Source organism: Manis pentadactyla, chromosome 10 (assembly GCF_030020395.1).
Source record: "Manis pentadactyla isolate mManPen7 chromosome 10, mManPen7.hap1, whole genome shotgun sequence".
NCBI classification, from domain to species: domain Eukaryota; kingdom Metazoa; phylum Chordata; class Mammalia; order Pholidota; family Manidae; genus Manis; species Manis pentadactyla.
Genome location: NC_080028.1, coordinates 118,144,065 through 118,171,224, shown reverse-complemented (window position 1 = coordinate 118,171,224; position 27,160 = coordinate 118,144,065). Strand labels below are relative to the sequence as shown.

The 27,160-nt window shown below is 36.0% G+C and overlaps 1 protein-coding gene across 4 annotated transcripts in view; it reads left to right on the top strand.

Moving 5' to 3' along the window:
* Window positions 1-27,160, top strand: part of MGAT4C (MGAT4 family member C) — a 792,321-nt gene that overhangs the window by 549,228 nt on the left and 215,933 nt on the right. For 2 of the 4 annotated variants that reach the window (XM_036890049.2, XM_036890048.2), the window contains exon 1: window positions 22,289-23,059. The exons of the other annotated variants lie outside the window; for them this stretch is intronic. The gene's annotated coding sequence lies outside the window, so the exon portion shown is untranslated. Of the gene's footprint in view, window positions 1-22,288; window positions 23,060-27,160 lie in introns of those variants that run through there. 4 annotated transcript variants of the gene reach the window in all.

Sequence of the window (27,160 nt, the reverse complement as noted above, 5' to 3'; positions counted from 1 at the left end):
TAACATTCACAGGTTCCAGAGCTTAGGACATAAGATACCTTTGGGAGCCTTTATCTGACTAACACAGCTAGGTATTGTGCCAATCGCTTTTCATTCATTATTTCATTTAATCCTCATCAAATCTTCAGGAGCAGGGCTCTCTATTCAATAAAGGAACAAGTTTAGAGAAATTAAAGGAATATCATGGGATCACACAGAGATTGAATTGAAAAACTGGGAAATAGAAACTTCCTCTGAATGATTCCAGAACATTTACTTTTAACCATTATCCTATGTACTCTCACTAACATTATCATATTGCTTTGTGATATAACACATTGACTGTCATTTTAATTTTTGAATGACACTTATTACTTGTTCTGAATAGTACCTGTGGCGTTATATTAAATTAAATCAAGATGGATGAACTGTTGTCTATAGGTTTGCTTTATTTTCTTTAAACAACCTTATGAACTCCTTAAAACAACTTCAGTTCCTAAAGATCCAAGTGGCCATATCAAAATATCTGTGAGCCCCTTACCACGTTGGCTACATTCAGCCAATCTTTGCTAGCTAAATTCCCAAGGCTTTTCTCATTTAGATGAAAGCCACTGAGATACCTTGGGCACAAAAAGCTATTGTTCTTTGAGCTTTAGAGGTCCATGAACTTTTGGTTGAATTACAACTATTTATGATTATCACGATATTTCAGAATTATAGGAATCTTACTACTAAGCCCTCTTTTCTTCATAGTCACTCTGAGTCAACATATGCAATTTATATGCTGATGAATCTACAAATGTGGACTTCAACTCTAATCTCCTTTCTCTGGTTTTCATTCTTGTATATTCCAATTTTTACTCAAAATTTCAATGCGTATTTTCAATATGAATCTCACATGTGTGTATATAATTTTTAAGAATAAAGTTTATCATTTTATTTTTCATCCAATGTCATCTCTTCAGAAAAATAAACATATAGGTAAGGACTGAACTAAACAATGAACATAAATTTATTGATGGTAAAGTAAAGCACAACACACACATAAATATAGTTAAAATCCTTTTATTTGAGCGATAATATCAATTAAGTAAGACAAGATATTTTAGTAAAATTGTATCTTCTTTTTATTACTGTTTCTAATGGACACCAAAAATCTTTTGAGTCCTTATCTAAAAATATTGTGGATATCAGATTTAAAAGGAAAAAAATGATCTCAACATATATATTCACTGAAGTTAATTTAAAAAATAGTTGAATATCAAGCACTTTCCACATACTATTTTGCCTGTATACATGAGCAACCTTTTACATAGTGAACAAACAGTTATTTTGTAATGGGCCTATTGAATTTAACATAGGAAAGTTTTCCACAAAGAAACAAAGGCTGGAGAGTCAGTCAAGAAGTCTAGCTTCCTATTAAGATTTCTTTAGCTGTAAGACTTTTAGCTAGTTGACTAGAAATCCTGAATTTTATTTTGCACATATGTAATTTATGTAGTCTGAATAAGAGGCTGAAATGAATAATTTCTAAGGCCACTAGCAGTTCTACAATTCCATAAATCTATATGACCAATATAAACATTCTCCCTATAATGAAAAGTACTTATAACTCAAGGATGACATACATAGCCAAATTTCTAAACATTTCTAAAGATATCGCTTAATGCTTCAGCACCATCCTCACCAGAATAGTCAGAGAATGTTATTATGGGTTTCCACAATTCTCATCCCACCAAAAAATTGTATCTGTCCAACTGTGACTATGTTACTTATATTTTTGTGAGAAAAATTACTACAGAGATATTTAGGAATTTCATTGCCTATTTTCAATGATGTGTTTGTATAATTCTATGAATTGCACAAGTAAAAACCCAGTTCTAAAACCTGAACAGCCTCTCTTCCAAAGACAAAGAAAGTCCAAAATTTTTCCTTAAAAATATGTTTATCTCTGTTCTCTATCCAATCAATTGTTTTCTTGTCAAGGCCTAACATTGGTTTGTAATGCCCGTGAACAAAATTGACTTAATTAGGGAAGTCAGGGAAGACTTCTTTGAAAAAGGAATGGCTGATACGGGATGAGTAGAGAAACCTAGATGAAGAGGAATATGGAGTGGTTAGAAAAATATTTAGATGGTCTAGAAGGCATGTGCAAAAGGCCTGTGACCAAGAGATGTAACATGTTTATGAGTGAATAATAGTACATTCACATGGTTTTAAGTGGATAACCAAGAGTGAAATGAAAAGAAGAATGGGTAAAGGGCATTCCAGTCAGAAGAAACTGGGTATATGAGCAGAACCTGTAGCAAATGTATTATGGCAAGAAAATGGACTAAAATCTGTCATTTGACATGGAGAACAGAAAGAACAAGAATGAAATCAATAAGGCTGGAGGGAGGTGAGGCTAGAGTAATTTCAGATCAGGCAGGACATTGTAAATCATACTAGAAAGTGTCCACCTACTTTTATTTTAAGGACGACAAAGATCCCTTAAGGATTTTAAACAAGGCAAAGAAGTGGTGGGGGTGGAATGTAAAGGTTTGCTATGTTTACATTGCATGTCCCATTCACTGTAATTCTTATCCTTTCCGTGGAGATCCAGTGATAAAGTATGACCCAGTTCTGGCATGCCCCTCAATTAATCATGAGCTCTATTACACCTAATCAATCCCAAGATGATTCAGAAGGTACTTGAGTGTCTAGATATGCTTCTTGGTCTTGGTTGTGCATATTGAAAATCAACACAGTACTATAGATACACAGGTTACAAAATATTGGTCTGAATCAGTCAACATTATTATATATCTTAGAAGTTGCTTTTCTCAGGAAATTCCTGCTAAGAGATTGCTGATTTGTGGAGGTTTTTTTTTTCCTGTTAATACAAGTACTTCACATTCAGCCTTCTAGGTAAACTTATGTCTATCTTAACTGATCAATAAGAAAATTGGTGTGCTGTATTTTACTTAATATTTCAAACTCTCCCTTGACTGAGAGTTCCTTGAAACCAAAGTATGAGTCATATTAATGTTTGTATCATAGCAATTCATGCAATGTCAGGCCATCAATATTTGTTGGTTGAATGAGTAGAAATGGAATTGAAACAATTTGTTTTATATATGTCATAATATTTCACTAATTCTTAAAATGTCAAATCAATTATTGCATAGTTAACAAGTATGTACTTTGCACAAGGAAGTGCTAGGCAAGTGTTTATAAGTGCCTCAACTGATTTTGTATTTTACTTCTAAGGACAGTTTTGTTGCGAACTATCATTGTTATACCACGTGCCCATTGACCCTCCTGAGTCTGTTGAATGCTTAGGAGTAGCTATAAATTCTGTTTGGTGAACAAGCTTTCCTCATTAATTAAAAAAAAAAGAATACATATATATATATATACACACACACACACATACACATACATATGTGGTTTTTATTTTTTTCTGTTTTGAAGATAATTTATTATATAAAAATATTATATGATTTGGAGTAAAAAGTTATCCCTTTCATAGGAAATGAGCAAGTACAAAATGATCAAAAAATTTACATAATTCATATTTCCTATTAAATTTCTTTAAATTTCTTACTGAGTCCTTTAAAGTTGTTAAAGTTATTTTAATAATTGTAAGTATCTTTTGAGATAAATTTTAATTATGATGTCATCTTAGAGTAAGTTAGTAAATACTGTTCAGAGAAGGTAAAATAACTTGCTGCTTTCCAAGGTGACATAATTATCAAGTATAAAACCAGTAACTGATCCTAAGAATCTCTGATTTATACTCTTTGCTTGGATTCAATTCAATTATTGGATGAGAATCAGGGAAATTAAGTATAGATAATACTTAAGTCTACTTTATCATTTCCTGTGGAAACACGCACTATTGTAAATATCATTTGTGAGTCAGAGATTCCTATCACAAAATTGGTACTTAGTGGATTAATGAAGTTAACTTTGATAAAAGTTTTAAGAAAAGGGTAGTGTCTTGCTGTTAGAATATGGTCGTGACTGTTTTAAATTCCAGTAAAGGAATTCCCTAGTTGAGTGACTAGCTGTATTTAAGACAGTATTTTCAGAGATAGGTTCCTTCCTGGTCTCAGTGGAAGGCTGGGGACCTGGGACAATAGGAGTAAAAGGGCGAACCAATAAAAATTGAGGTGGGGGCCAGCTGTGAAGAATGGGCAGCTTCTTAAAAGCAGATTGTTTCACTGTTTCACTTTTTGTGTTTCTCTTACCACCCCCTTCCCAACATATACATTTATGAGACTTTCAATATAAATTTCAATTTCATATTCAACTCATCCTTCCATCATTTCACTAAAGACATTTTAAGAGCAATTTTAGATTTATAACACAGTTAAAAAGAAGCGGATTTCCCATTTACTCTCTGTTCCCACACATGCATAGCCTTCCCCATTACCAACACATCGTTCCCCAGAATGGTACATTTTTTTCCAAGGATGAACCTACATTGAGACATCATATCCACCATAAGTCCACAGTTTACCTTACAGTTCAAGCTTGGTGTTGCACATTCCATGGGTTTGGATAAATGTATAATCATATATCCATTATTATAGTGTCATGCAGAGTATTTTTACTGCCCTAAAAATCCTGTGCTCTGTCTATTCAACTCTTGCTCTTCCACTGAATACCAAATATCAAGACAAGAAAAATACTATAAATTTCTCTCTAAGCACTGCTTTTACTGCAGTCTCCAAATTTTGATAAATTATATTTTCATTTGTATTTGGTTCAAATAAAATTTGAATATATATAAATATTCAAAAATTTATATTTCTTGAGATTTCTTCTTTGAACCATGTATTATTTTGAAGTGTGCTATTTATTCTTCAAGTATTGGGATTTTCCAGCCATCTTCTGCAGCTGAGTTCTAGATTAATTCTATTGTGAGAGCAAACAATGTATGATTTTTGTTATTTTAAGTCTGTTAAGGTGTGTTCTATGACAGAGCAAGGGTCTGTCTTGGTCAATGTGCCATGTGAGCTTGAGAAGAACACTTATTCTGTTGTTGGATGAAGTAGTCTGTTGATGCAAATTATATCCAGTTGATTGATCTTTCTTTTTTTTTTTAGTTCAACTATGTCCTTCACGATTTTCTGTGTGTCAGATCCTTTTCTGAAACAGGTGCTTATGTCTCCAACTGCAATAGTGGATTCATCTGTCTCCTTGAAGTTCATTCAGTTTTTGCTTCACACATTTTGATGTTCTGATGTTAGGCACATACCATTAATGACCCTTTTTTCTTCTTGTAGAAATCTCCCATTTATCATTATGCAATGCCCTTCTTTTATCCCTTATAACTTGCTCTGAAGTCTGCTGTCTGAAATTAGTATTGTTACTGCTCCTTTCTTTGGATTAATATTAGGATAGTGTATCTTTCTCTGCTTACTTTTAGCATACATGTGTCTTTATTTTTAAAGTGTGTATTAGTACAGGAGAAGGAGTAAATTCCCTTCCTTTAGAGAACTTTTAGATCTCCTTGCCTTAATAAGTGCCTCCTTGTTTATTGATTTCCTTCCTTTTCTAGTACCTTTCTCTAATTTGGACTTAAACTCTCTCATAAAAATACACCTCCCTTCAATGTGTTCAGACACACCAAATAATCTTTCAGTTTTATTTCTTTGTGGTTACTTCTTGTGAAAATATCCCTCCTGGAGAATGCTGCCTTTGTGTTCTAATTTACACATATTTACTGTCTAGGCCTGTTATCTAGCTGTCATCCTAAAATTCACTTTCATCGTCATCATCTGGAAGATCCCTGTGGCCTCTCAAAAGTGTTAGTTCAACTATTTCCTGAACACGTATTTTCTCTTCCTTGCTGTACCCATTGCTCTGATGGAGAGCATTCTATGGAAGCTTCCTGAGAAAGGGTATGGAGGATCACATTTTTATTAATTTGCATGTTTGAAGATGTCCTTTCCTGACTTACTGCTTCAGAATTCATTGCAATGTCCATGATTATTAATTTCTGTGAAAAAAAAAAAACCTTGTAATCATCCACTGTTTCATTGTTTCCTTTCTGAGTTTTGCTGTTGAGAAGTCTGATGCTGGTCTGATTCCTGAATTTATTTTTTTTTAAAGTGGCTAGTTTATTTCTCACTTCAGAATTGCAAGATCTTCTTTTTATGCGGGTGATTTTAAATTTCATGACTATGTGCTTTAATGTGAGTCTTTTTCATTTATTTTGCTAGTGTCCCCATGGGTCCTTTCAATGTGGAAATATCCGTCCTTCCAGGACTTTTACTCCATTAATTACATAAGGCAGAAAAATGATTCTGTCTTCATCTTGCGGAAGGACCTGGGTCCCAAGGGACTTTTTTGCCAATGCCATGATTTTGCTTTAAGTCCTCAGGCATAACTTGTCTGAAGTGAAATAAGAGGCAGTTTTGTTTTTTTGTGTTTTTTTTTTACTGATTTTCATGGACAAGACTAAACAGATGATGTTTTAATTAGAGTGATTTGGTGATCAAGGCACAACTTTGCTCTCTATGAGGAACAGTACTGGGGCATGAGTGAGTCATTTGAGCATGAGATAATCTTAGCAGATCTGGCGCAGCATGGCTACAGAAAAGGATGGACTCTGATCTTGCTTCTGCCCTCTACGAGATGGGCCAGAGCCATGAGCCGCAGGCAACAGCCATTGGTTGGCCCATTCCAAGATCTGGAATTCACAGAACATTTAGGAGCCTGATCACAAGTCAGGCGCTGTACTTCAGTGATGCCTGCACTAAGAAATGGTGAGACATGTTTATAGTCACGTGTCTATTTCCAGCATCTTCTTGATTGATTCTCAATTCAGGATGGTAGAGAGGTGGGACTATTTCCCTTCTGACCTGCAGGCAGTTTTGTTCCTCTCTTAGTCATAACTAAAAACAAATGTACCAGGAGCAGGTAGCCTCTGGCAGAGAAAAAGAAAAAAAACTTTCCTGATATATCCTACATTTTCAGTTCCCATTTAGTAATTTTTTTCTGATTTCAACTGGAAAGAGCTAGTAAGTGTTACATGTCTACAGTTTCAAACGTAGACTGACAGAGATTGTGGATAAATAGCCCAGTTATATCACCAAGGGTTTAAGTCACACGCACTTGTCACTTAACTCGACAAATCATTAAGTTCCTATAGTCTTTACGGTGCTCATTTATGGTTAGTGAGTTTATGGATCAAGTTGAATAATTAGCTCCTGGACAATGATCAACCAAGATCTGGCCGAAGGTCCCTAATTTACATTGCCTCTCTGGTGTCCTAAAACAATGGCTGTAATTTAACCACTTTCAAATATATGACTAGAAAGAGCATCCATGTATTTTTCTATTGTGCTGATCATGATTTTAGGAGCACACTGTTACTTACTGAATCATTTCAGATGAAGTCGTGGAAGATGTATTTCCTAATATCAGCTAATAGGAAAAATAGACAAGCTGTACATGAATACAAAGAAGATGACAAAACAACACATTTAAAGAAAGTTATTCCTATGTTATTCCTATTCCTCGACTGCTGAAGACAAGAAAACCTTGAAGAAAAGGTTGAAATAACGTCAGATTTTAGTGAAAAGGTGACAAACAGCTGCTGCTGACAGATTATCATGAAGCAAACATAAAACAACTGATTTTCATGCACACGTGTTGTAATAACTTCAAATGTAGGAAGAGAGAAACTGATTATACATGTTACAGGTGTACAAGGAACAATTCTTAGAATTCTTTAGGTCTATAAATAGCTTCCTACTAATTACCAAACAGTTATTTAAAACTGTTTATTATATTTATTTAATTATGTACACAGGGAGGTAAATATATGTACTTTTTTATAGATACTATAACAAAGGATAGTATCTTCAAAAGTGTATTATAGTCCAACTTTACTACAGATGGTGCTTAATGATTAATTCTGAAGCTATGAATTCTATATATTTGAGCAAGCACAATTAAAATAATGCATATCAGGCATACAGCTTGGTTTATGAACATAATTCTATAGAGTCGTAGTACTCCATAGAAAAATGAATCTATTATTTCTCTCATAGGGTTGGTTTTCACAGGATCTATTCCCACTCAGATGCATATACTGGGGCCTTCCCATTCCACGCAATCACTGTCCTTTTACATACTATTCTCTGAGTCAGTGGGCTTATATACATCCTGGATGTTTGAAAAAGACAGTATTGATAGAGGGCATTCAAGGTGAATTCAAGATTGTCTTATGGCAAGAGAGGGCATCACTTGAGCCAGATGATGTGCAAAAAAATGTTTATGTCACAAATGGACTATTGTGTACCTGTTGTGCTGGCAGATAAGGGCCCTCTAGCCCTAGTACCCAGTGCTGCCAGCCATCTCTGAGTGCTGAACTGGCTCCTTTGCCCACCATTCCTCTACTTTTGGTCCTTTTGTCTTCGTCAGCCCCCACTGATCAGGCTCCATCATACTTTCCCCCTCAGACCTGCAGGCAGGCAGTGTTCGTCTCTTTTGTCTGATGATGCAGAGCTTCTTTCATTCATTCTCCAAAGTATTATTTGATGTGCAAACTCCACCCTGCTTCCTTCACAGATTTCACACAGATTTTTAGAACACTTTTTACTTATTTCAGTGAAATCTGATGTTGCATATTAAAACCTTTGGTTCACTTATCCAAAGGTTTAGGCAATGATTTTTAAGCCTACGTACAGAGACAACAATCATTTAGGGAGGAACCTTTCCCAGTTCTACCCACTCCCCATGCTCAGAGGTTCTCATGCCAGCAGTTTGGTTTAGAACTGGCTTAGTTTATTTAGGCTTCCACACCAAAAATATCATAAAGTAGGTGGCTTAGAAACAACAGAAATTTATTTCTCACAGTTCTGGAGGCTAGGAAGCCCAAGATGAGCACACCAGCAGTTTCAGTGTCTGGCAAGAGCAAGCCTCCTGGTTTATGGACTGTCTTACCACGGTGACCTCACATGTCAGAAGGGGCTGATTAGTTCTCTGGGGTCTCTCTTACTACAGGGCACTAATCCCAATCATGAGGCCCTCATGCTTATGATCTAAGAGCTTCATAAATGTTCCACCACCTCCTAATCACATCCCAGTGGGCATTAGGTTTCAACATATGAATTGAAGGTGGGAGAGGGGCACAAATATTCAGTCCGTAGCATATATTTTGGCATTTCTCAGTTGAGATTCAAATAAGCAGCTATGGTTGAAACATACTTGCATATAGCATAAATTTGAGTCCTTCAAAAGTCTATTGAAGGCCTGTCTTGGAAACCTGTTGCAAAAGAAAAGAACAAAACAAAGCAAAAGCAAACTAGATATCAATGTAAAATGCTGAGCATAGTACCTAGTACAAAGGAAATACTAAAACCTGTGAAGATGAAGATGGTATTTTCCTTTCTTTTCCTAGTATATGAATCCTAACCCTCCTGTGATAGTGTGGATTCCTCTGAATGATATAAAGTCTTCTGCTATACAGTTGTAGCATGCTGACGTGCTGCACAATGATTACTAATCTGTTTCTTACTATCTTTCATACGTAAATATCCACAGGTGTAAAACAATGTTTGGGCACAGAAGATTTTACATGAATAATCCCTTTCTCTTGTCAAATATAAAGTGGTTGTGTTCCTCATCAAGATGTAAATTCAATTCTAAATTTCTATGAAATTAACATTGTCCCGTATTTGGCAACATGGAGGAAGTAAGGCTTGATTTGGTCCAATTTAGGTAACATGACACAAAAGGCAGTGAAACTGAGTTAGAAAAAGTCACGAGTGAAGTTGTATACTTTTATAACAAGCAAAGAGCAAGAAATATTTATAAGAAAGCAAGGGAAGTATCCTTAGTTAAGGAATAGTACAAAAACACAGAAAATATAGTTGAGAAAACATGATAAAAAAACAATCCCTTTGCCCACTGATCTTTATGTCTCTTTATGGAGGTCAGCCATATGTTCAAAGAGAACCTAGCAACATAAATTAGAGCACATACATATTAAATTGAGAGAGCTTCCGTGATAAGTTAATGTTTTCAGTTTGCATTTAATAACAGTGTGCTAAATCACTGAAATAGCATGAACTTCTTACCTTCCATGTCTAACAACTCACATTTCTTTAACATACAGGAGGGGAGACCATGGCTTACCCTTACTTAGTCATTTTTTTCCTTCTCTAGAGTAAAATTTGCTGACACATAAACATAGTTAAACATCTTGGGGATATTTATTCTCAGGAAAGGAGGGTGATATGGCCTAATAATTCTGAGCATTTTCAAAATTTTATCTGCACAGGAAATAGAAATAAAGATAATCTACTGAAGCTGCCACATGATAGATTTAAGGTAAACATAAAGAAAAAAATGGCAATGAAGAAGACAAAGTATAGAAAAGGAATACAAACAAGGTCAATAAATAGACATTCTTATCAGGTTTGGTTATGCCTAGAATTTAGTAGATGGAAAATATAATTCTCAGATATCTTACTATACCAGTAAGTTATTATTGATTCATTGTTACAGTAATTGTGAAAAATACAGTTTGTATTTTTTATAAAACAATATAAAAGTCTTTAAGAAACAAAATTAAACCATTTCATATAAATAGATTAACCTCTGGAATATGTTGGGATGAAGCATTTGGGAATTGTGTTAGCAAAAACAAAACTGCTGAAATTGTTTTAGCCAAAAAAAAAAAAGTCACACATTTTAAGATGATTTAAATTAATTCCTTTTCAATAGTTTTTAATAAATACCCTTAACCATACCCTTCTTAAACTGAAAAGTTATCTAATGTGAGCATTCACTCACACAAGTTTCCTTATTCACTTTAATATTATATTTCTTTAAATAATAATAATTATAAAATGGATAAGCCAGTGTGTTATGAGTGTTAACGGCCATATAAACAGAGCTGCCATCTTGTGGATAACGCAGTAATGGGTCAATAGCTGATGCTATGAGTATAAAATGATATGGTCTAATATTCCTAATTGCTCAGAGTCAGTAATAATGTCCACAAGAGTTTAAAACCTGTTTAAAATTGTTAAGTCCAGCCTATAAAATTATCACCTAAAGGACATGTTTGTTTCTTATATAGTTAGCATTAAACTAAACCTTATTAATATGTAGGTTGGCAAACAGTGGAAGATGGTTTCTCCAGTTTAATTAGCCTCTAGTGCTGATTTGTTTTGATAATATAAATAATTAGTTTAACTACAAAATTGATGAAATAGAAATAATTGTCAGGCAATTAAATTCCGCAATGATTTCAGCTCCTGGGAAATATATAGCATGTAAGGATAGTAATAAAATTGAGATGTGTTTGGCTTGAACTATAAAACATCTACTTCATTTGTCAAAAATATTTTTATAGATTCCATGTTCTTTATATCAGAAATCATTCACTAATATAAATTTACAGAATAAAGCCTAGATTAATTTCTGCAGTTCCCCCCTCCCCCTTATATTAAGCCTTTGACTTTTTAAAGGTAAAATGTTTTTCTATTCTCAAGCTCACAAGTGTTAGCTGGCCATTTTAGTTGAAGGAATGTAAAAAATAACGAGACAGTGTGCAAATTCATTATAAAATGTTGTTTGTTTTCTCTTTCTATGAAATTGGAATGTTTTAAATCCTAAGAAAAGTATTTACTTCTCTACATATATATAATTAATAGTATATACAAAAAATGACATCATTCTTTTATCTTTGTTACAGTCCTCTGTGTTAACATTTTTACTTTGAGAATTTTTTTTACATCATATAATCAGGTTGAATTTCTTACTAACACTATTTTATGGTAACAGTAAGGATTTTTATGTCTTATCATCAGTGTTCACATTATATATTCACTATCTTATTTTTGGCTTTAACCCAGATACATGTGCAGATTGATGTTCAAGTATCATTAGACTTTCCAAAAGGACATACTGCAAGTAAATCAGTGAAAGGCCCTGACCTTTCATATCGCTGCTCTTCCTAAAGAAATGCTATCAAAGAATTACTAAAACTTCATAACTTCCACTCATCATTAATTTCAAATGATTATTGCCCACCATAAGGGGATATCGTTTTCCTATTCTTACGTAAAAAATACTACACGAGAATAATCATACTTACTTCCATATATGCTATATTATATGCTATATTTATCTGAAACCTCATAGCTATACAGATAAAATTGTTTAAAACTAAAATATTGTTTTTGGGGAGCCAACATGGCGGCGTGAGTAGGACAGTGGGAATCTCCTCCCAAAAACATACATACTTTTGAAAATACAACAAACACAACTAGCCCTAAAAGAGAGACCAGAAGACGCAGGACAGTGGCCAGACTGCAGCTACACCAGCGAGAACCCAGCGACTGGTGAAAGGGGTAAGATACAAGCCCCGGCCCGGCTGGACCCGAGCGCCCCTCCCCCCAGCTCCCGGCGGGAGAAGAGCAGGCAGAGCGGGAGGGAGACGGAGCCCAGGACTGCGGAACACCCAGCCCCAGCCATCCGGGCCAGAGCGCAGACACAGTACGTGCCCAGGGGGCCCTGGATACTGGGGGAACAGGGAGTAAGACCTCTGAGCGGGTGCTGAAGCTGATGCCCCTGTGACAAAGAAAAGCGGGGGCTTTTTGAAAGTCTTAAAGGGACAGGGACTTAACAGCTTGACGGAAACAACCCAGGTCACAGTACAGCAGCTGGAAATTACAGGGAAAACCGGGTGCACTAACCCCCTGGGCAACAGCTCTGAGACCCCTCACGGAGGCAAACAGTCAAGCAGCCCCCCCATCCATTACCCCACCGGGCGCTGCGAAAGCAGAGAAGCAGCCTGAGACAAACTCCGCCCACAGAAAGGGAAATTTCTCCCTTCCCGCCAGGCAAGACACAAAGACCCAGTCTACAGGCAATTACCCAACACAAGCCACTAGGGGTCGCAGTTGTCCCAGTAAAGAAAGGCCAGTAGCAAGTGAAAATTTTGGCCCTCCCAGCTGACAGTCAATAGCACCTGTCAACATGAAAAGGCAAAAAAATATGATCCAGACAAGACTAACCCAGACAGCTTCAGCATCTGCTACATCTTCCCCTGAGAAGGAATCTGGGGAGATAGATTTAGCCAGTCTTCCTGAAAAAGAATTCAAAACAAAAGTCATAACCATGCTGATGGACTTGCAGAGAAATATGCAAGAACTAAGGAAGGAGAATTCAGAAATAAAACAAGCTCTGGAAGGACTTCAAAACAGAATGGACGAGATGCAAGAGACCATTAATGGAATAGAAAACAGAAAACAGGAACGCAGAGAAGCTGATGCAGAGAGAGATAAAAGGATCTCCAGGAATGAAAGAATTTTAAGAGAGCTGAGTGACCAATCGAAAAGGAACAATATAAGAATCATAGGTATTCCAGAAGAAGTAGAGAGAGAAAACGGGATAGAAAATGTCTTTGAAGAAATAATTGCTGAAAATTTCCCCAAACTAGGGGAAGAAATGGCCTCTCAGACCACAGAGGTACACAGAACTCCCATGACAAGGGATCCAAGGAGGGCAACACCAAGACACATAATAATTAAAATGGCAAAGATCAAAGACAAAGACAAAGTATTACAGGCAGCCAGAGAGAAAAAAAAGGTTACCTACAAAGGAAAACCCATCAGGCTATCATCAGACTTCTCAACAGAAACCCTACAGGCCAGAAGAGAATGGCATGATATACTTAATGCAATGAAACAGAAGGGCCTCGAACCAAGACTACTGTATCCAGCACGAATATCATTTAAATATGAAGGAGGTATAAAACAATTCCCGGACAAGCAAAAGTTGAGGGAATTTGCCTCCCACAAACCACCTCTACAGGGCATCCTACAGGGACTGCTCTAGATGGGAGCACTCCTAAAAAGAGGACACAACAAAACACCCAACATATGAAGAAGAGAGGAGGAGGAATAAGAAGGGAGAGAAATAAAGAATCATCAGATTGTGTTTATAATAGCTCAACAAGCGAGTTAAGTTAGACAGTAAGATAGTAAAGAAGCTAACCCTAAACCTTTGGTAACCACAAACTTAAAGCCTGCAATGGCAATAAATTCATAGCTTTCAATAATCACCCTAAATGTAAATGGACTGAATGCACCAATCAAAAGACACAGAGTAATAGAATGGATAAAAAAGCAAGATCCATCCATATGCTGCTTACAAGAGACTCACCTCAAACCCAAAGACGCGCACAGACTTAAAGTCAAGGGATGGAAAAAGATATTTCAAGCAAACAACAGAGAGAAGAAAGCAGGTGTTGCAATTCTGGTATCAGACAAAACAGACTTCAAAATAAAGAAAGTAACAAAAGACAAAGAAGGACATTACATAATGATAAAGGGCTCAGTCCATCAAGAGGATATAACCATTATAAATATATATGCACCCAATACAGGAGCACCAACATACCTGAAACAAATATTAATAGAACTAAAGGAGGAAATAGAATGCAATGCATTCATTCTAGGAGACTTCAACACACCACTCACTCCAAAGGACAGATCCACCAGACAGAAAGTAAGTAAGGACACAGAGGCACTGAACAACACATTAGAACAGATGGACCTAATAGACATCTACAGAACTCTACATCCAAAAGCAACAGGATACACATTCTTCTCAAGTGCACATGGAACATTCTCCAGAATAGACCACATACTAGGACACAAAAAGAGCCTCAGTAAATTCCAAAAGATTGAAACCCTACCAACCAACTTTTCAGACCACAAAGGCATTAAACTAGAAATAAACTGTTCAAAGAAAGCAAAAAGGCTCACAAACACATGGAGGCTAAACAACACGCTCCTAAATAATCAATGGATCAATGACCAAATCAAAATGGAGATCCAGCAATATATGGAAACAAATGACAACAACAACACTAAGCCCCAACTTCTGTGGGACACAGCAAAAGCAGTCTTAAGAGGAAAGTATATAGCAATCCAAGCATATATAAAAAAGGAAGAGCAATCCCAAATGAACGGTCTAATGTCACAACTATCGAAATTGGAAAAAGAAGAACAAATGAGGCCTAAGGTCAGCAGAAGGAGGGACATAATAAAGATCAGAGAAGAAATAAATAAAATTGAGAAGAATAAAACAATAGCAAAAATCAATGAAACCAAGAGCTGGTTCCTCGAGAAAATAAACAAAATAGATAAGCTTCTAGCCAGACTTATTAAGAGGAAAAGAGAGTCAACACAAATCAACAGTATCAGAAATGAGAAAGGAAAAATCACGACGGACCCCGCAGAAATACAAAGAATTATTAGAGACTACTATGAAAACCTATATGCTAACAAGCTGGGAAACCTAGGAGAAATGGACAACTTCCTAGAAAAATACAACCTTCCAAGACTGACCCAAAAAGAAACAGAAAATCTAAACAGACCAATTACCAGCAACGAAATTGAAGCGGTAATCAAAAAACTACCAAAGAACAAAACCCCCGAGCCAGGTGGATTTACCTCGGAATTTTATCAGACATACAGGGAAGACATAATACCCATTCTCCTTAAAGTTTTCAAAGAAATAGAAGAGGAGGGGATACTCCCAAACTCATTCTATGAAGCTAACATCACCCTAATACCAAAACCAGGCAAAGACACCACCAAAAAAGAAAACTACAGACCAATATCCCTGATGAACTTAGACGCAAAAATACTCAACAAAATTTTAGCAAACCGAATTCAAAAATACATCAAAACCATCGTACACCATGACCAAGTGGGATTCATCCCAGGGATGCAAGGATGGCACAACATTCGAAAGTCCATCAATATCATCCACCACATCAACAAAAAGAAAGACAAAAACCACATGATCATCTCCATAGATGCTGAAAAAGCATTTGACAAAGTTCAACATCCATTCATGATAAAAACTCTCAGCAAAATGGGAATAGAGGGCAAGTACCTCAACATAATAAAGGCCATCTATGAAAAACCCACAGCCAACATTATATTGAATAGCGAGAAGCTGAAAGCATTTCCACTGAGATCGGGAACTAGACAGGGACGTACACTCTCCCCACTGTTATTTAACATAGTACTGGAGGTCCTAGCCACGGCAATCAGACAAAACAAAAAAATACAAGGAATCCAGATTGGCAAAGAAGAAGTCAAACTGTCACTATTTGCAGATGACATGACACTGTACATAAAAAACCCTAAAGACTCCACCCCAGAACTACTAGAACTGATATTGGAATACAGCAAAGTTGCAGGATACAAAATCGACACACAGAAATCTGTGGCTTTCCTATATACCAACAATGAACCAACAGAAAGAGAAATCACGAAAACAACTCCATTCACAATTGCATCAAAAAAAATAAAATACCTAGGAATAAACCTAACCAAAGAAGTGAAAGGCTTATATTCTGAAAACTACAAGTCACTCTTAAAAGAAATTAAAGGGGACACTAACAGATGGAAACGCATCCCATGCTCATGGCTAGGAAGAATTAATATCGTCAAAATGGCCATCCTGCCCAAAGCAATATACAGATTTGATGCAATCCCTATGAAACTACCAGCAACATTCTTCAATGAACTGGAACAAATAATTCAAAAATTCATATGGAACCACCAAAGACCCCGAATAGCCAAAGCAATCCTGAGAAAGAAGAATAAAGTAGGGGGGATCTCACTCCCCAACTTCAAGCTCTATTATAAAGCCATAGTAATCAAGACAATTTGGTACTGGCACAAGAACAGAGCCACAGACCAATGGAACAGATTAGAGAATCCAGACATTAACCCAGCCATATATGGTCAATTAATATTTGATAAAGGAGCCATGGACATACAATGGCGAAATGACGGTCTCTTCAACAGGTGGTGCTGGCAAAACTGGACAGCTACATGTAGGAGAGTGAAACTGGACCATTGTCTAACCCCATATACAAAAGTAAACTCAAAATGGATCAAAGACCTGAATGTAAGTCACGAAACCATTAAACTCTTGGAAGAAAACATAGGCACAAACCTCTTAGACATAAACATGAGTGACCTCTTCTTGAACATATCTCCCCGGGCAAGGAAAACAACAGCAAAAATGAACAAGTGGGACTATATTAAGCTGAAAAGCTTCTGTACAGCAAAAGACACCATCAATAGAACAAAAAGGAACCCTACAGTATGGGAGAATATCTTTGAAAATGACACATCCGATAAAGGCTTGACGTCCAGAATATATAAAGAGCTCACATGCCTCAACAAACAAAAAACAAATAACCCAATTAAAAAATTGGCAAAGGAACTGAACAGATGGTTCTCCAAAAAAGAAATACAGATGGCCAACAGACACATAAAAAGATGCTCCACATCGCTAATTATCAGAGAAATGCAAATTAAAACTACAATGAGGTATCACCTCACACCAGCAAGGATGGCTGCCATCCAAAAGACAAACAACAACAAATGTTGGCGAGGCTGTGGAGAAACGGGAACCCTCCTACACTGCTGGTGGGAATGTAAACTTGTTCAACCATTGTGGAAAGCAGTATGGAGGTACATCAAAATGCTCAAAACAGACATACCATTTGACCCAGGAATTGCACTCCTAGGAATTTACCCTAAGAATGCAGCAATCAAGTATGAGAAAGACCAATGTACCCCTATGTTTATCGCAGCACTATTTACAATAGCCAAGAATTGGAAGCAACGTAAATGTCCATCGATAGATGAATGGATAAAGAAGATGTGGTACATATACACAATGGAATACTACTCAGCCATAAGAAAAGGGCAAATCCAACCATTTGCAGCAACATGGATGGAGCTGGAGGGTATTATGCTCAGTGAAACAAGCCAAGCAGAGAAAGAGAAATACCAAATGATTTCACTCATCTGTGGAATATAAGAACAAAGGAAAAACTGAAGGAGCAAAACAGCAACAGAATCACAGAATTCAAGAATGGACTAACAGGTACCAAAGGGAAAGGGACTGGGGAGGATGGGTGGGTAGGGTGGGATAAGGGGGGGCAGAAAAAGCGGGCTATTAAGATTAGCATCCATAGCGGGGTGGGAGAAAGGGGAGGGCTGTACAACACAGAGAAGACAAGTAGTGATTCTACAACAGTTTGCTACGCTGATGGACAGTGACTGTAAAGGAGTATATAGGGGGGACCTGGTATAGGGGAGAGCCTAGTAAACAAAGTATTCGTCATGTAAGTGTAGATTAATGATTAAAAAAAAAAAGCAGTTCCTATGTGGTGACCTCTAATGAGTTCTACACAATGATATAAAGGGCATATAAAAGTGTAGGCAAAGGGTCTGTTTGTGTTTATACAGAGGATCAAAGCCTAATTTGGCTACCCCGAAAATGAACTAAGATACGATGTGAAAAAGAACTTCCAACATCAGCACTCTCGGGAAGACTCATGACAGAAGATGATCAGCAAAAAAAAAAAAACTCCAACAAAGATCCACGCACTGTCACAGGTGTAGATGCACTCATCCCACCAGTTCCTGGACTTGCCATGGGAATGAGGAAGGAGATATCTAAGCTGGCCTGTGCATACAGTAAAACAAAAAATTGGACTGGATCTATACTGTTGGAACTCAACCAAGAATTAGGAGAAGTGCAAATTGTAGCACTCCAAAATCTTACAACCACAGACTATTTATCGTTAAAAGAACATATGGGATATGAACAGTCCCCAGGAATGGGTTGTTCTAGTTTATCTGAATTCTCTCAGACTGTTTAAGTTCAGTCGGACAATATCCACCATATCATAGATAAGTTTTCACAAATGCCTAAGGTGCCTAACTGGTTTTCTTGGTTTCACTGGAGATGGCTGGTAATTACAGGTATGCTTTGGTTAGGTAACTATATTCCTATTATGTTAATGTGTGTGCACAATTTAATTATTAGTTTAAAACCTATCCATGCTGAAGTTACTCTACAAGAAGATATGTCAAAGAAATAATCAATCTTCCCAGGTTTTCTTCTGCCTGCTACTTCTATAGCTTTTCTTCTTCCTACCTAATCACAACCTTTAAATAGAACTCGTGCCACATGTCGAATTTACCGAGTATCATAATTCTTCCAAGTGGTAAAGACACCTCAAGACAAATGCTGGGCATAGAAGCCACAGGGCATAAATATGCAAAGAAGTAAAAAGCTAACCTTTTCAAACAATAAGGCTTCTCTCTCACTTACCAACTTAACATTTCCCTGTATGGCCCCGGAAGATGACTGGTTAGCCAGAGACGGGTAAGATTCCTCAAGGGAGGGACAACCTAAGACAGGCACAGTCGCAGGGGGCCATCTGGTGAGAAAATGGGGAGCAGCAGAGGTGAGGCTTAGAGCCTCCCCCCTCGTGTTCTGAGAGAAATCTTCTGCATACATGGATGTTTATTGCCCTTGTCTAGCTCGGATTAACACATAGTCTACAGGCACACACCTGATCATCTACATTTGCTCTCTTACAACACTAAACTCTGTTTTCTACCTTTATCTCGTATCTACCTACCACTTCAGCATTTTATTAAAAATAATAATAATAGAGAAATGTGGTATCCACATATAAATCAAGTTTAAAGATCAAATGAATATTCATATTTGAACTGACTGTGTATAGTTCATAATGCATGAGCAAAACCGAAAGCTTCTATGATGACTGCCCTTGCACTGTTCACCATGTAACTTATTCACTATGTAAGAATTTGTTCTCCATGTAAGAATTTGTTCGTTATGCATCAGAAGATTGGAGACTGACGAAAATTAGGCTTGGGGTGGATTAATGATTGTGCATTGAGTATTGACCCCCCTATACAGAAATTTATTGTGGTTAACAACTATTTGATCAATAAATATGAGAGATGCCCTCACAAAATATATATATATATATATATAAACACACTTCCAATTGTAAAATAAATAAGTAACCGGGATGTAATGTATAGCATAAGGAATATAGTCAAAATATGGTAACAACTTGGTATGGTGATACCTGTTACCTAGAATTATCATGTATATAAATGTTGAATCACTGTGTTGTACACCTGAAACTAATGTAATGCAATACTGTTGTCAACTACCCTTCAATTAAAAAAATAAATAAATAAATAAAATAAAATAAAACTAAAATATCAATTGTGTCCTACTTAATTGCAGAGAAATTTGAAATCGGCTTAATGTATGGGGTAAAGATTCACTCATTGGTATAAGCCAGCATTAATTTAAACCATTTCTACTGTATTATCCTGCTCTCCTAGTTATTCTCCTAGGAATTAAATTATATTCTATTAATTTGTATACAATTCAAACGTACATGCTTTTGTATTATTAAGTGAATTCCCTTGACATTTTACTAGTGCATTGATTAATCTTGATCTTGTGTAATATTTAAGCACTGAAATCTCATTTCTTAAAAAGGTCTTATTTATATATTTTAAGAACATGAAACTTGAGCCCTTTACCAAAGTATTACCTTATTAATGCGTCACGTGAAGGAAGTGGGTATTTGATAGTCTGCCTGCAGAGCCCTGGGAGTATTTTTATTTCCCAGTTGTCATAGTGTTCTATGTCTATGTGGCATGGTATGCCACAAACAAATGTAAAACAGTTTAAGAAAGGTTACAATCTATTTTTATTAAAATCACCAGAATATACATTTATCTTTAAAATGATCTTAAAAATGGTATATATGTCAGCATGCTTCTCATGTGCAACAAGATGTAATCCAATTTTGCTAGTTATCTATCTCTGTCATTAAGTATTTATACCATTGAAGTTTTATATAATGTATGAAATGTAGAAACAGATTTTATTTTATAAATAATTATTTTCTTCATGACATATCTTCTCAGCAATTACAATGTCTTACCTTTATCATTTATCTACCAGAAATACAGTTGACATTCCCATTGTCCAAATTCATCTTTCTGATCTATAATTCAATTTTATGTCACTTTGCATGGCAATGAATCTTTCTGATACACATTTCCATCTAAACTCCCATGATTTTAGGCAGAAATAAATGAACAGTGTCTTTCACGTTGGCCCAAAGTACATTTTGACAAATAGTCTTCCTGAGTCTAGCTTCTTGCACTTGACTAATATGCTTAAATTCTGAATAATACTAGGACAGGCAACAACTTCAAAAAGAAGACCGCTGAGTGACTCTGTGCTATAAATCAAGTTAATTTGCAACATTATTTTCTAGTTGAAATTTTAAGAGTTTAGGATAATATATTTCTTCCTTTATTATTTTGAAGGCACTGAATTGACTTTTCATTTTAAATTACTGAACTGCCTTTAAACACATTTGATCTTGTGCATAACAATGGCGTTAATTGCATCTTATATTTATGTAATATTTTTTGTTTCATAATATGTTCCATACATTGCCTCATTTAATCCCTATGTAAATTATTTTTTGTTGTAGGCATCAATATCATTCTCATTCTATACATGAACGTTAATAATTTCCCGAAGTTCCTACAGATAGTCGGTCATGGAGCAAGAATTGTAAGCTGGGTCTTCAAACCAAAACCTGTAACTCTTGCCCTTGTATCACACACGAACTTGCTACTAGGAGTAATCAAATAACCAAACCTATGGTTTTGAAAGTCAGAACATGGGAGGAAATTTTGAATGCATGGTCTGTAAGTGTCTTTTCATATATTTTTGAGCTTTAGAACTCTCATTGAGCCATACAATAGAAATAATTTTCTCTCACTGAGAAGGTGGAGGGATTATAACAACTCTTTGCCCTGAATCCATTATTCAGTAGCACATGAACCAACATGAAGGCATACAAGGGCACTGTTGATGACCTTCCTTTCCCCAAAAGTGGAGATGGATGAAACAAATTTCATTCTCTCTCTCTAGGTGGTTGTGCTGTTTGCATGCTGAGCTGTGCAGTTTTCAAAGGGCTTGCCCGGGGATATGACTGGGCTGGATTTAGAAGGAGCTGGTCATTGGATAACTCTGGTAATTCTTGCGTCTCACAGTTATGCAGCTGACAGCTCCTTTTGGTGGCGAAAGCTTGGATATATTTCAAGGTGCTGGTAGTTCTATCCCTCTGGCAGAAAGCTGCTGCAAGCAGCTTAGCCCATTATCCTGTTCTCCCACTGGGTTTAAGCCTGGGGAGAAAGAAATCTAGCCTTTTGTCAGGATGGAGGGTAAGGGATGAATAATTATTCCCCATTTGTGCTCAAAGAGAATAGCACTATATTATAAAGTAGCCTTTAATTATTGAAATGGGCTTGTCTATATTTCCAGTGACATAAATTACTCTTTGTAAAAACCAATATTTCATATTATTATTTTAGTGATGTTATGCTTTTAATATCTTATAATTTTTAAGCTTTATTACACAAAACTTTGGAGATGCTATTTAACATTCAGAGAGTAAAATGCAATTCCATTTTTTAATTTTTATTAGAAAATTTGAAAATGCAGATGACTGCTCTGACCGAACTGATTGAAAACTCCACTGTACAGTTGTCTACATTATAATTTTTCTCAACTCGACTACCTTAATGTCATGAAATAGTTCCGTAAAGTCAATGCAAAGTAACTGGACTATTTTAAATTTCAGATATGACTACGTTAATCCTTTCCTTTAATATCCATTCTGTAGAATATTTTCTAAAAAAGCACTGTTATTTAATAAACATATGTGGAAAATACAATGCCCACAGATCCTCATCGATTATGTAAATAGTCCCTACCCTATTTGAGAGACACTATTTTCCGTTTGCCTTCCTCCAGGAGCTTAACATTACTTTCACTCGCCTTTTCAGCAAAAAAAAAGTATAGCCAGAGATGAGCATTTCAATTTGTAGCTGACAGGTTAGGGTTAAGATATGATTCCAGGTAACAGAAGCCAATGAGAGTACACCCAGTTGATGTTTGTGACATCATCTTCTGGTCGGAGTACACAGAACAGCTGAGGCAGCGTTCAGTTTCAGCCCCAGTGCCATTATGATGGATGTTTACATCTCTTCATTGAGAGCCAATTATCTCGCTTTTGTGTGAGGCCCAGAGATCGCTCCTGCTGCCTGGCTGCGCGGAGCACGGCCGGAGCTAGCTGAACGAATTGTTTTCTCTGTCTCTGGTAAGAGCCTCTTCTGTTTTACCTTCTCTTTCAGAATAAAGGTAGTTCTGTCTCACAGAGGAAACAGTGAAAGAAACTGGTGTCAGGGTCGAACAGCATTACTCTCCGGAAAGCTTTTAACCAGAGCAGTGTGTAGCATTATTCAAAGGAAGTGTGGGTTTCGCAAACTGAATTGAAAAGGAGCATGCTAACGCGTACCTGGCAAACTAATTTGCAGTAGGAAATGAATGGCAGGTAAATTCAGCTTTTCTTTAGAGAAAGGAGAGTAACTGCTGTTGCAGGATCACTTTTTGAATGTTTTTAAAAATGTACATGTTTATGTATACCACTGCTCCATTTTTGTTTTGCTGTTAGTAACAGAGTGGAGGTAGAAATGGTCAACCAAGCAGAACTGCTGTATTTTTTTTTTTAATGAGTTAAAGTTTCTAATTGGTAAATGATAGTTCTGTGGCACAGTTTTCCAAAGTTGTATCCATGTAGGAAGCAAAATTTAGCAAGGGGATGAAAACTTTAGCTTCTAGAATTAAGTTGTAGTACTTTGTATTCATATTTTTCATTTTTAACCTAAGGAAATGATAATAGTTTTAAGCGACAATGGTTTTTTTTTTTGGAATTCAGAGATTTTATAATAATTTATTGTATTAAGTACTTTTGAATGCATTACAAAATACTGTGTTTTATGTGCCTGAAGAATTAAAGCCTGAAAATAAAGCTTGCAATTATTTAATCCTTTATTGGTAGTGATGTGTGCACCTGAGGATCCTTATAGTATTGTAGCAAAACAAACATATTTGCAGTAGTTGCACTGTATGAATATAGGTGATCGAATCTGACAGGGATCCTGATAAATTAGATATCATAAAAACTTTTAATTAACTGAGAATGTTTACCTGCAACTAAATGAAGATTTCAAAAACACTTAACCCCTCAAATAGTGTCTATTAGCACTGTATATAGTATACTATTATTATTTTTAAGTGAAATATAATTACGTATGAAATGAAGACACAGAAAAGTGTAAATAGCTATTATTTAATTTAACATGTTTTCTTGTTTTAATGGCATCTCCATCTCCTCTAGGATAATAAAGCTTTAGAATAATGACTTGTCCTTTGGGCTTTGATATGTCCATGCTTTTCAGATTGTTTTTTACCCTACTTTAACATAGAATATTTCTGCCTGTGCAAATCAGTAATTTGGGTAATTATAAATCAGGGCTTGGAGGTGTTCCAGTTATACTTAAAGACAGCAGGAGTTTCTCAGCTATGTCACACTTCTGTGTCTTCTACCAGCCCAGTCCTGTTTGGCAGATGTTCACATCACTGTTGCTCCTTCAGTCAATTCAGGCTGAACAAAAGTGACTTCAAAGAAAATATCAGACGTGTATTCATGGAAATGAAAGAATTGAGCTTGTTATCTCAGGCAAAACAATCTATAATCCACCAAACCTCCAAGCTTACAAATATGCACCTGGAGCTAACTTTTCACAGGGAGGTTTATGTTGGTTATTCTATGAATTTTCAAAATCCAGAAGCAGGAATCCAAAAGTGTTGATAATGTGAACTTGAAAGCATAATGATTCACTGCTTTGGACTGAATGCTTTTTTCCCCTTAAGTACTTTCAAGTGGAGTTGAGTGACCCAAACGTATTGACTCTGTCATTTTCGCAGGTGATCAGTCTTGACCAGGCAGAGCACTTGCTTCCTAACAATTAATTCTCTAAAAATCTATTTATATCATTCTGTCAGAGATGAAGAAAATCTTACCTAGCCCATGAATAGTGTAGACATTTAAAATTGTATTTTCTGCTGTGTGTGAATGCTTCTCTCAGAATGACCATCCCCAGTCAGAAATGCATTGCTCTGGTAGTGATTCCACTATAAGAACTGCTTATCTCCTTGTTTTCCTTTGAGCAACTTTGTACAACATGGGTATGCTTGACATAATCTACATGGATGATGGACTTCATTTGTAGAGGCCTTTGCTTTATATTTTACTCTCTTAAAGTGAAGATATCAATGGGATCATAGGACTTTCCCATGCCACAAACTCCCTAGGAAAATTTCCTGGGCAGGGAGCCATAGTGGGAGATGCATGGTACTATATATTTCTGGGTTCCTTGCCTCCTTTCTATTCCATATGTTGTTTGTCTGAGTTCACTGAGTTAGGTAATCATCACCTTTGTTTTTGTTTGTTTGCATTTTTCTTCTTTATATTCTCTCATCCACTTTTTGTACATGGTGACCAAGTTTAATGTTACTAAGAGACAGGCCTTACAGGACTTAAGAGGAGATGGGGAAAGTGCACAGTGATAGAAACATTTCTATCATCCCTCCTGAAGTTCTTTGTATTTTCCAGAGGCAGAGGGTGACACATTGTTTTCCTTTGAAAATTGCCGCTCCACTTATATGACCTATTCCAGAATCACATTCTGTTTTTCCTCTTGTATGCTTTACTCCTCTGCTAGAACTTAGTTGATGTAAGCACCTTAATTAGCTTCCGTTAATTATTGAATGTGTGATACCATTTAGTTTTCTACTTTCTCAGTTGAAGTACTTGGATGTATCATGAATTCTGTGCTTGTGCCAACAGTGTGAAATTCTGGATTTCCATGGCTAACTTTTTAGTTGAGCCAAAAATATAGTACCCACGATGTCAACTTAGCTTGGGCTTACATATCAGTATATGAATGCATGGATGTGTAGGTGTACATTTGATGTATATAAACATAATGTGTCTGTGTACCTTAAAATGTCAAGGGTATTTTCATGGGTTTATGATCATTCATTCTTAACAGTTGGGTCTAAGAAAACAGAGACTAATAGTTTTTAACGTGTTACCAAAGTCAAGACATCAGTGAGTGAGGAAGTCAGGACTCAGAAACAGGTTTCCAAATGTGAGATCCCTAATCACTCACCCCCTCTCTCTCTCCCACCTGACTCCCTCTCTGTTTCTATCTCTCTATCTCTCTCCAAGTATCTGGCTATCTAACTAGTTATCTTTTTTTTTTTTTTAACTCTGTGCTAAGTATTTTTCTAGGTGCTTGGGATTTATTTATAACTGAACAATATGAAAAAAAATACTTTATTTTTTTTAATAAAAAATTTAATAAATCTAATAAAAATTTAATAAATTAAAAAAAATTTTTAAATTTAATTAAAAAAAAGACTATTTCAAGGTGTGGCTGAATAAAAGGAGGACTTGTAGGAAAAAAGGAAACATGCATTGAGGGATGGACTTACTTGCATTTCTTGTGTTTTCTGTGTATCTTTAATTCTCAAGTATGTTCTAACCTAAAATAGATTTGTACATACTTTACATTTAGGTATTGTGACAATATTAATTATTTTATAACTCATTTGATTATGAATGTGGTCACTGCAACTTTACTAGATAAAATGCTTAAATTGCAATAGAATCTAAAAAAGCATTTCGGGGTAAAGTTATTTTGTATATGCAGTGTACTTTAAATAGTAGAGCTTTATACTCATCCTCTATTTTATAATAAAGTACTTGCTGGTTATAATGATTGTCTTTGTATTTAGTTGTTTGGCCTTAGATAGGGTTTAGATAGCATAACTAAGAGAGTGAGAATGGATGGATTTTACCTTTACTTTTAATGTAAAAAGTTAACTCTGTCTTCCAAATGATTGTAGTTTATGTTTGAATAAAGCAAACAAGAAACAATCCAAAGTTTAACACCTATTTTTCAGTAGTTTGTCATATGTGAGTACTAGTTCTTAGGACAGTTGGACTTACAGTGATATTTACTACCATTGAGTCACCCCCCAATGATTTAAAAGAAAAAAATGAAGGCTGAAATCTAACCTCCTCAGAGAAAATCAATCTGTACAGAAAACCTATCAGTTGAAGATAAACCATTTTTAGATGGTATCATTTAATTAGCTACTGAAGAGTCTATCTAGTGACATACATATAAATTGTGAAACAATCTAGAGCTGCCTGCACACACTTGATTTAGCACAAAATATTTTACTCTTGTGATATTGCATTATGATAAAATTATATCCCTGAATTTAGTCCCTTTACTAATGTGCATTTGAAATGTGCAGAATGAAGGAATAAAGTTAGAATGCAATA